Raw genomic sequence first — 11,021 nt, forward strand, 5'->3', positions numbered from 1 at the left:
TGCCCTGGCCATAGTGTCTGTAAAAACATCCGATCCGCGCCCGTTCACCAGGCTGCAAGTCACTGTACAGATCATTGTTAGATAAATAACGAGCAAAACCCCATACCGTGTACTGTCAGCTCCCCGGGGCGGTGACGCCGTTGTTTCCCCCCTCACCCAACACCGTCCTTCCTTTTCCGGCCTGCAAACAGGGTCTGCCGCAGTTCCAGCCGCCACCGCGCGCGGCCCCACCCGACGCTCCGCCCACTCCCGCGGCCCCGCCCCCACCCGGCGCGTTCGAGAACGCGCTTCGGCAGGCGGGGAAGATGGCCGATGTTTTTCAGCGCTAATGTAGGTGGAAATCCCACGCCCAGCTTTCGCTGGTACCACAGAAGGTCTGAGCGCGTGTGAAGGATCCCGGTCACGCAAGGGTGACGGGCTGAGCCGGTTCAGCGTGCACTTCCCAGTGCATATTGGGACTATTTTTACACCAGTACAGGTTACTACGAATCCCGGCATGCATGGAGTTTGGGGAGGAGAGAGGAAGAGAGTGAGCGCGCGTAAGACTGACTAAGCCTCTGTCTTCCTGGTGATGCTGAATATTCAACAAAACTTATTTAAGTACAGATTGCAGCAATACAGAATGAAAAGTGGTAGCTCAGTGGCAGAGTTGTGCACTGCAATGCAGTGGATTTTGGTTCCGTTTCCCCAAAGCTCTTTTGTTTCCCGCCTTGGCCAGGGGCTGGGGATGATTTAGTGCAGAGGCAGCCCTCAACCCGTGGGAGAAGAAATCTTAGCCATGGCATACGGGTCGCACTTAGTGGCCAGGCAGAATCCTGGTGAGCTGGATTCTGGACAGACTCAAGATTTGTGGCTTTTGGCATAGGACCGTGTGATGGCTGAACTGAGTATAGAAAGGGGTTATAAAAATAGGGGGAAAACCAAACTAGTTGCAAATGAAAATTCATAGTACTATAACGCAAAAAAAGGCTGAGTCCAAAGAAGAAGGAAACTGCCATAATAATGATCCAAAAGAAAAAAAATGTAATGTGATGGTGTGGCGGTTTAGTAGCAACTCCATCACTGCCCTCTGCTTCGACAGGGGGAAAAGGGGAATTGGATTCAGACAGCAACCAATGAGGGTCCTGACTTTTATGGGATGGGGAACAAATAAGCATGGGGGTAATTTGCTAATGCAGCGGTTACTACCCTTAAGCCCGCTCTCCCGGCGCACATGCCGGCCCTTCGCCAGTGCGCGCAATTCTCTATATAAATTAGGTGACGCGGAAGATCCGGGTAAAAGGAGGCACTAGGGACACTAGTGCGTCCCTAGTGCCTCCTTTTTGACAGGAGCGGCGGCTGTCAGCGGGTTTGACAGCCGACGCTCAATTTTGCCAGCGTCGGTTCTCGAGCCCGCTGACAGCCATGGGCTCGGAAACTGGACGCCGGCAAAATTGAGCGTCCGGTTTTCGGCCCGACAGCCGTGGGCCGAATTCAAAAACTTTTTTTTTTTTTTTTTACTTTTCGGGACCTCCGACTTAATATCGCTATGATATTAAGTCGGAGGGTGCACAGAAAAGGAGTTTTTACTGCTTTTCTGTGCACTTTCCCGGCGCTGGAAGAAATTAGCGCCGACCTCTGGGTGGGCGCTAATTTCTGAAAGTAAAATGTGCGGCTTGGCTGCACATTTTACTTTCTGTATCCCGCGCGCATACCTAATATTAGGTGCCACGGGTTGGACGCGCGTTTTCCTCCCCTTACTGAATAAGGGGTAAGGGAAAACGCGCGTCCCAGAGCAGGCTAACAGTGCGCTCCATCAGAGCGCACTGTACTGTATCGGCCTGAATGAGGGCCCAGACTTTTAAAGTGTATGAAACTGATAAGCACAGGGGTAATGGGGAATTGGATTCAAACAGCAACCAAAGGGGCCGATGCAATAAAAAGCACAGAAAGCGGGTGCTGAAAAATCAGCACCCATTTTCTTAACATGCGCATGGCGCCCGCAAGGGGGGGGGGAGTGGGGGCGCCATGCTATATCCAAATTAGAGGGTCACATTACTGCCAGTAATGAAAACAGATGCCGATAAGCTGGCAGACGGCCGGTTATGAAAACCGATGCTGAGTGGTGTCAGTCTTCATAACTCTGTGGTCTTTTTTTTTTAAGTAAAAAAAAAAAAAAAGTACAGAAAAACAATTTTTTCTGCTTTTCTGTACTTCTTTTACATGTGCTCAGCTATTAATGCCTGCTCCAGGCAGGCGTTAATATCTGAGAACTAAATGTGCGTCTGAGATGCACACTTTTTTTTAATGTGGAGTGAATGAATAATAGCCCTCATTCACATGCATTTGCATGTGATGAGGGCTATTGCATTCACTCCGCGTGGGACACACGTTAAATAGGCACTAATCCCCCTATTGCATTAGGGGGTGGATTAGCGCCTATTTAACCTACGTCCGAGTCGGGGTTATACAGTGTGCTCGGCCTCAAAGAGGGCCCCGACTTTTATAAGCATAGGGTAATCTACACAGCACAGCAGATACTACTGTAAGCTTACTGGGCAGACTGGATGGACCATTTGGTCCTTTTCTGCCATCGTTTCTATGTTAATCCACCCCAGCTATAAATAGATGATTCTCATTAATTCTTAGTTAATAATAATACAACCTACACAATAATAAAATGAATAAAGAGCATGATCTTTCAGTTATAACATCAATATAAATAAAAATTGCCAAACTAAAAAAAAAAAAAACCCTGTCAAATGCTCCCAGTTTCTGGCAGGTGGCACCACTTTCTGTGCATTCTAGGATTTCTAGTGCCGCTGTAGAAAGGCAGAAGCCGGGACTACACATCTTATAATAGATATTAATATAAAAAGAAACAGGAGAGAGCTAAAAATCTCCCTGCAGAAATTGGATCATTTGGCAGCTACGAAATAATGTACTTGAAGACTGGAAGGTGGCCAATGTAACCCCGATATATAAAAAGGGCTGCAGAGGTGATGCGGGAAACTGTAGACTGGTGAGCCTGATTTCAGTGCTGAGAAAATTTGTGGATAATATTATAAAGAATAAAATCACAAAACATTTAGATAGACATGGTTTAATGGGGCACAGCCAGCATGGATTTACCCAATGGAAGTCTTGCCTCACAAATTTACATTTTTTATGAAGGGGTGAATAAACATGTGAACAAAGGTGAACTGGTAGATGTAGTGTATTTGGATTTTCAGAAGGTGTTTGACAAAGTACCGCATGAGAGGCTTCTAAGAAAACTAAAAAGTCATGGGATAGGAGGCAATGTCCTTTTGTGGATTACAGACTGGTTAAAAGACAGGAAACAGAGAGTAGGATTAAATGGTCTGTTTCACAGTGGGAAAAAGGTAAACAGTGGAGTGCCTCAGGGATCTGTACTTGGATAGGTGCTTTTTAATATATTTATAAATGATCTGGAAAGGGGTACAACGAGTGAGCTGATCACATTTGCAGATGACACAAAATTCAGAATAGTTAAGTCACAAGCGCATTGTGATAAATTGGAGGAGGAAGTTGCAAGACTGGAAGACTGGGCATTCAAATGGCAGATGAAATATAACGTGGTCAAGTGCAAGGTGATGCATATAGGGAAAAATAACCCATGCTGTAGTTACACAATGTTAGGTTTCCATATTAGGAATTACAGACCAGGAAAAAGATCTGGGTATCATAGTTGATATTTGAAATTGTCGGCTCAGTGTGCTGTGGCAGGCAAAAAAGCAAACAGAATGTTAAGAATTATTAGGAAGGGAACGGTGAATACAATGGAAAATGTTATAATGCCTCTGTATTGCTCCATGGTGAGACCGCACCTTGAATATTGTGCAGTGCTGGTCGTCGCATCTAAAAAAAGATATAGTTGAGATGGAGAAGGTACAGAGAAGGGCGACCAAAATGGTAAAGGGCATGGAACAGCTCCCCTATGAGGAAAGGCTGAAGAGGTTAGGGCTGTTCAGCTTGGAGAAGAGACGGCTGAGGTGGGGGGAAATATAATTAAGGTTTACGAAATATTGAAAGGACTTGAACGAGTAAATGGGAAACGGTTATTTACTCTTTCGGATAATAGAAGGACTAGGGGGCACTCCATGAAGTTAGCAAGTAGCACATTTAAACTGGAGAAAATTATTTTTCATCAATGCACAATTAAGCTGTGGAATTTGTTGCCAGGGGATATGGTTGGTGTAGTTGGATTTAAAAAGGTTTAGGTAAGTTTCTGGAGAAGTCCATTAACTGCTATTAATCAATAGGGAACAGCCACTGCTTGTTGCCTGCATTAGTGGCATGGATTCTGTTTAATGTTTGGGTACTTGCCAGATACTTGTGACTTGGATTGGCCACTGTTAGAGACAGGATACTGGGCTTGATAGACCCTTGATCTGAATCAGTATGGCATATCTTATGTTCTTATAATGCACAGGGTATTACCAACTTTTAAAATCATTACCTTTCTCTTAAATTAATAAATATAACAATGCATCAGTAATGTATTATTAATAGGATAGCATACAGTGTAATCAGTCACATTGTAGCCAACTTTGTAGCTAAATTTCACTGTAAGACACAGAACTCGAATTACTGTGCTCATCCACAATTGGCTGAGGGGTATTCAGGGTTTCAAGGCTTTTCTTTCAGTAAGCTACTGTCACCAATCTCTCCTAACTTGACTTGGGGAGACACTGCCGAGTATTTATTACTATTCCCACTAGTAGGAATCTGTAGCTCTGGGCTGGGGTGAGGAGACCTCTCAGGTATGCAGCAGCTGATACAGATGTAACTGTCACTGGCTGGGCTTCTAAGAGAATTACTGTTAACAGTAATGCTCTGAAGATACAGGCTCTGGTCTGATGGGGACCCCATGGTCCCTGCTTCATAAGTCATACCCTAAACTGCTTTCAGGATGTGTTCAGGGAGCAGCAGAACCAACCCTAGAAATAACATGTGCAACATGTTATCCTGAGCTTTGACGTGTATATAGTGCTATATTATGGAACTATGGCCCTTTACCCACTGCTCTCACATTGCCAGCTAGCTTCATTGTTAGGAATTCTTTCTGCAGGAAAATGTTTGTCCATCTGTCTGTGACCCCCTGTATTGCAGTACTCTGGAACAAGTCAAATGGGGGTGCTATGGCAGGGCACAGTGTATGGGCTTGTGGACTTAACAGTCGGATGCAGGCACCTGGAAGCTTACGGTGGCAGCATCCGCTGCTTTGGAGCCCATTTTCAGAAGCATGTCGGCCAATTTGGGGAGACCAACCATCAGAGAGGTCTGTGCCAGGAGAAACTGAGTGCTGGAGTCAGCGGTCAGTCACACAGTACAAGAGAGGGAGGGGACACTGCCATATGTGCTATCAAGGTCTCTTGAGCAAAATAATTCCTATTTCCTTTGTATACCCTCTGGGTCTTATAGTCTTTCCAACTTGGTTCAGGACCCAGGCATGCATTGTAGGACATGAAGTCTTGTTCTTAAGGAAATCAATACAAGGCCATGCACGTGGTGAAGTAAAACGGATTGGTTCAACTTCTCTTGAAAAAGTGAACCTAGTCAACAGCCCTGCACCATTTGGCTAAGTATGCAGCATGTGTATATGCATGTAAAGTGTATGTAGTATACGTTGATCACATAACATACATAGTGCAAGCAATGCACCTGTGCATTTCAGCAGGAGAAAATATCCATCCACAGTGAGGGAAAATGACATCTAGTGATAGAAGCTAGAAGTTCTGCACTGCAGTTCCCACCTGATGCGACTAGAGGCATCCAGAACCCTGACAGCAAAACCTAGAGCCCTCTGCCCTGTTACCCAGGCCCTCATAGTGCCCATATCTGACCATCTTTGGATAGGGAAGAGGAGTGATTCAGAGAAACATGAGGCAAGGGGTTACCAGAATAGTCCATATTGCCTGGGACAAGTTTTATGCTGTATTTGGAAATATAGTTCCTGCTTAGCAAAACCAAAATTACAAGCCATACATGCATTGGGGAAAAAAACAGGACTGGCTCAGCCTGTCCTGTCCTTTCCTATGCTAGATGACATGAAATCATCAGAAAGCCCTGCACCTTCTAGTGGTCCTCTTTAGTAGGGAAAGGGCAGTAACGGGGGACTTTGCATCCTTACCCCATGTGACTAATCGGAACCATGAATTGACAGGCTCAGGCACCATTTCCCCAAAAAAGCACCATCATCTACCCCCATCCACTAGGAGATTCCATCCATGAGAAGCCACTGGACTGCAGATACCCTGCACCCATATATGAGGGTACCTTTCCAGACAGTTCCCAGATGAGGGGCTGCCTTAGCAGCTCACTGTCATTCTCTGGATACCATAGACTCCCCTTCACCCCCTCTGCAGCTATAGCAACCCATCAATCCTTTTCTTCCCTGCCAGCGGCTGCAGGATCCAGGGGTCTCGAGGGCAGCTGGGGCTGGAATGTTACCTGCTTTCTCTGTCCCAGTTGCAGGTGAACGTTAGGCAGGAAGCAGCTGAGGCCTTCTTGTCTCCTGTATCCCTTTGTCTCTGCCGCCGCTGGTGCAGGCTTAGGGCTGGTTTCATGGCAGGAAGCAGGCGCCGAGTCTCTTTTCCGGACCTTGGGCTCCCCTCTCAGCTTCCTGCACTGACTGCATGCCACCGCCGGGTCACGTGACAGGAGCAAACCTGCTGCCTCCCTGCTTTCGGACACAGTATGGAGGATAAAGAAATCCAAGGCAGGGAAGCTGCACTGACTGCATGGCACCAAGGACAGACAGCCATTCCTGGTTTTCTCCTAGTGCAGTTTTGAATACATGCATATATTAAAGGCACGGTAATACAAACAGAAATTCACAAAAAAAAAAAAAAAAGAAATTTCTGAGCAGTACAACCAACCATTACAGCAGTCCATTCACCTGTATTCACTCACTTCATGCTTAAAGCAGGCTTGGCTAAGAAGTCAGGGAATACTAGCTTGGGGCTTTTAAAGAGTGCAATTTAAATATTGAAGGGAAAGAGTTTGCAGGACAGATTTCCAGTAATTAGGAAACCAACATAGGAAGAGGGGGTTGAAAGATACATATATAAAAATAATCGTACAGCGCCACCAATTCAGCCATAAGCTCCTTTCTAAAACTGCCTAATTCCGTTTAGGCCTTTGCATTGCCCAATGAATGCATTTCCGAAAAGTCTCCCAGCCCAGGTTACACCACAAAGGGCCTTTTGGTGAGCAGTTTTCTGAAACAGGTTTTGAACTAAATTGGACAATCTAAAAACTTAAACTGAATTAGAAAACCTGGAAGAAATCACAGCCCAGGTTCATCACCTCCATCATCCCATTCCCCTCCGGTTCCCATCCTCCTACCCCCATTCCCCTCTCAATTTCTTCCCCCTCCCCCAACTAAGTCCTTCACTTTCCCACTCCCTCTCTCTCTCCCCCGATTTAACTCCTGCCCATTTCCTTTCCTGTCCCCAATTCTCCTGATTTCCTTCCACCCTCGTTCTCTTCCTTCTTTATACCTCTCCTGTCCCCTCCCTCTTCCCCCCACTGCAGACTGCACGAGAGCAGTGCTGATTTCTGGGACACCAGCCTGAGGGTTTACAGCAAGTGCATCCACCCCGTACCTCCACCCCCCAACCAAAAAAAATTGCATCTGGTGTATTTAAATAGCAAATATTAAGCCGAGGGAATAGCACTAACAGGAGGAGAGCAGGGGCACTGGCAATTTCTATGAGTATAATTTTTCATAGAAATGCAGATCAACAATATCATGCTGGCCATATGAGTGCATTTAGAAATGTGTAATGCCACTGCAACTTGGTTCTCTGTAGATCCTCAGAAGGAGGCCAAGTAGGACCATCATTGGGGAGCACAGTGATCTAGGCAAGCTTTGCAATCGACTTCCCTCTCCCTGCCCCTGTGGACCTGGCTCCCATGACCTACCCTCATGTTAGTGTGGGCTGGATTGCTATTGGCCAGCTCAGGGAGCATGTGCGCACATCTGGGGGTAAGGGGAAGGATGTGGAAGGGTGCCAAGCAGTGTGCAGCTCACCCTTCTCATCTCTGTCCTCCCGTGCGCACCCCTGGTTTGGCCCCCTTGGTAGAAGCCCAGCTTAGCCTCCCGAAGGATGGCCATGCTCCTGACTCAGGTCACTCCTGATAGGCTAAATTAGCCACAGGGGCAGCAGAAATCCTTCCCAAAGTTCCCCAGTTGCTGATGCTGTGCAGAGCATAAAGTTGATAGAGCCATGACCCCATTCCACTGTTTATTATCTGCAACAACATGTGACTCCAGAGTTTGTGGAATGTTTGACTAAGCGCAGAAAAATAGGGAATCATCTCTCAGCTATTCAACAAGAACAAAATATTCCTATCAGTGCAACACATTGCAGACCTAATGCAAAAGAATATGCCCTGCTATCAAGATTTATGACTCAGAGTCCTCTTAACAAACAAATCTAACCAAACCCTGATCTTCAGGAAGCCAAATAAACTGGAAGCAACACTCTTCCAGTGCCCACGTACAAAGGTCTTCTATCCAGGTTACAGAGAGGCCAATAAATGGAAGATCTGATTCATCACCTCACTACATGCAGCCCTAATGGAGGTAAATACCCACCCCTGACTCACAAATGCTCCTTTGCTACAAAGTGAAGAAACAATACTGAATCCTCCTCCTGACACCATTATTTACACAAAGCCTTCTCCCCCCACTGCTGACTGTGGCAGGAAAGGAGGGTCTTTTCCCATATGTGCTGGGAATGCCCACCAGGCCTGGATTTCAGATTTCAATGCCCATCGGCAGGGCCGTAGAGCGAGGGCACCACTGAAAATTGCACAGCAGGAGAGGGTTGTTTGGCCAGGGTGCCACTGCAGTGCCTCTTTGACGTGGCAGTGGTGCATGGCTGTAAAGAAGTGGGAGAAGACTCCTCTTAGGCTTTTCGTTGCCAGAGGATGTGGTTAGGGTAATTAGTGTAGCTGGCTTTAAAAAAGGTTTTGATAAGTCCATAAACTTTTAATAATCAAGTTGACTAAAGCCTGAATTTTAAAAGGGCTACGAGCACTGAAATGGGCAGATACGCAAGTGGATGGGATGCATGCGTGCCGCGGGGATTTTAAAATGCCCGCAGCCACGCCTGTATCTGCCCATATGCGCACAAGAAAAACTCTCGGGGAAAAGGGGTGTGCTGGGGGAGGGGCGTGGGCAGGCCAGGACAGTGCCATTAGGCACTGTCCTGCTGAAGCGTACCCTAGCAGCGACCAGGCCGCGCAACCTGCTACTGCTCCAGAGAGCACCTAAGTTATAAAAGAAATATTAGCGGGGTTTTAGGGGTCAGGGTTAGTAGGGGAAAAGGAAGGCAGGTTAGGTAGGGAGTTTAGGAAGTTCCCTCCCAGTCTTCTTCTTTACTGGAGTGGACTGTGAGGGAACTGGGATTAGGGCCTATTGCGTTGCCGCGCACATGTAAAATTTCCCCCCCTTACAGGCGTGAGTTGGCATTCGCGCACACAAGAGCATGCCAATATAAAATTGGGTGCATGTGTGCGCTCAGGTAGTGGATTTTATCACATGCATTAGTCTGTGCATGCATGTTATAAAATCGGTGCGTCCTTGTGCACGCGCTGGGATCCGTCCGCACATGGATGCCCACGCGCGGGTCTTAAAATTTCCCTTTTAGGGAATAGCCACTGCTAATACTGACATCAGTAGCATGGGATATATTTAGTATTTGGGTATTTGTAGCCTGGATTGGCCACTGTTGGAAACAGGATGCTGGGCTTGATGGACCCTCGGTCTGACCCAGTATGGCAACTTACTATTTTCTTATACTCTTAAGAGAACTGAGTCTAGCACTGACCTTGGTGGCAACCCCTGCTGGTTACTTTTCATTCACCAGATTGGATCCCATCCACTACCACTCTGAGTTTTCAGGAGCAGATTTACCAATAGGCAGAGTAGGCAAATACCTATGAGCAGGTGCTCTGCTGTGCCATCTTGTGTGGGGGTAGGGGAAAATGGCTGTTCGCAAGCTTAAGGTCAGTCAGGGGGAGAAATCTATTGCTGCATGTAGTTGCTCAACCAACTTCTCACCCATTTCAGCATTTTTCTTCCAGCTGCCAGATTGGCTCACTTTCTCGCCAGTCTTCTATAGGCACAGTGTCAAAGGCTTTATTCATATTCAGAAACTCCAGCTGACCGCACCCTCTGAATTACTCTGCTCACCTCATCAAAGAAATGAAATAAGTTTGTTTGGCAAAGTATCCTGCTTGGGAAATCCTGGTGCTTCAGATCCTGTAAATTGCTTGCTTCAATGCGTTACAGGCAGTGTAAAATTACCAAGGGGCGCATGTAGAGTTAAGTTCTTACCAATACTGTTCTGATCCACCCCTGGCCCTGCCCCCTGGATGGGACAATTCCCTTTTAACACACCACCCTTCACTGTCTTTCCATAAGCAAGCATTTGTCATTTACATAGTGCCTGTCATTCAAATGGGATCACTTAGGATTATTCTTAGCAGATCTAGTTACAGCAAACATAAGAACGTGAAAACCTAAGAAGTGCCATGCTGCTGGGTCAGACCAAGGCCCATGGAGCCCAACAGCCTGACTCCCACAGCATCCAGTCTGGGTCACAAGTACCCATCAGATCCCCAGCAGCTGATCTATTTTACTCGGGGATAAGCGATGGCTTTCCCATCTGCCGGTCTGACACAGTCCGGATAGCAAAGTTGGCCAGATAAACTTAAATGGCTAACTTTGAAGGAATATTCAACAGTGCAGCCACACTATTGAATATAGCCAGCTATTGTAATTAGTTATCCGGCTACCTATAGCTGGCTAACTTTAGGTCAGCTCTTTGACTTGACCAGACGTAGCCGGCTAACTCAGTTCCTCCCAGTTACGCCCCTGAACCGCCCCTAACTTATCTGGCTAAATGCCAGCCCCCTAACTTATTAGCTGGCTAGAATTTAGCCGGATAAAGGCTGAATGTAGCTGGGTAAGTGACTTAGACAGATAACTATTACGTTATACATCT

General features: G+C 46.6%; 1 protein-coding gene across 5 annotated transcripts in view; it reads right to left on the reverse strand.

The window, feature by feature from the left end:
* The window catches only part of ARHGEF1 (Rho guanine nucleotide exchange factor 1), a 152,935-nt gene extending 146,333 nt beyond the window's left edge, over window positions 1-6,602 (reverse strand). For 4 of the 5 annotated variants that reach the window (XM_029577485.1, XM_029577486.1, XM_029577482.1 and 1 more), the window contains exon 1: window positions 107-227. The gene's annotated coding sequence lies outside the window, so the exon portion shown is untranslated. Of the gene's footprint in view, window positions 1-106; window positions 228-6,453 lie in introns of those variants that run through there. The other variant, XM_029577481.1, reaches the window with a different exon arrangement.
* Window positions 6,603-11,021: the final 4,419 nt, after the last annotated feature.

Source organism: Rhinatrema bivittatum, chromosome 14 (assembly GCF_901001135.1).
Source record: "Rhinatrema bivittatum chromosome 14, aRhiBiv1.1, whole genome shotgun sequence".
In the NCBI taxonomy this organism is placed as follows: Eukaryota; Metazoa; Chordata; class Amphibia; order Gymnophiona; family Rhinatrematidae; genus Rhinatrema; species Rhinatrema bivittatum.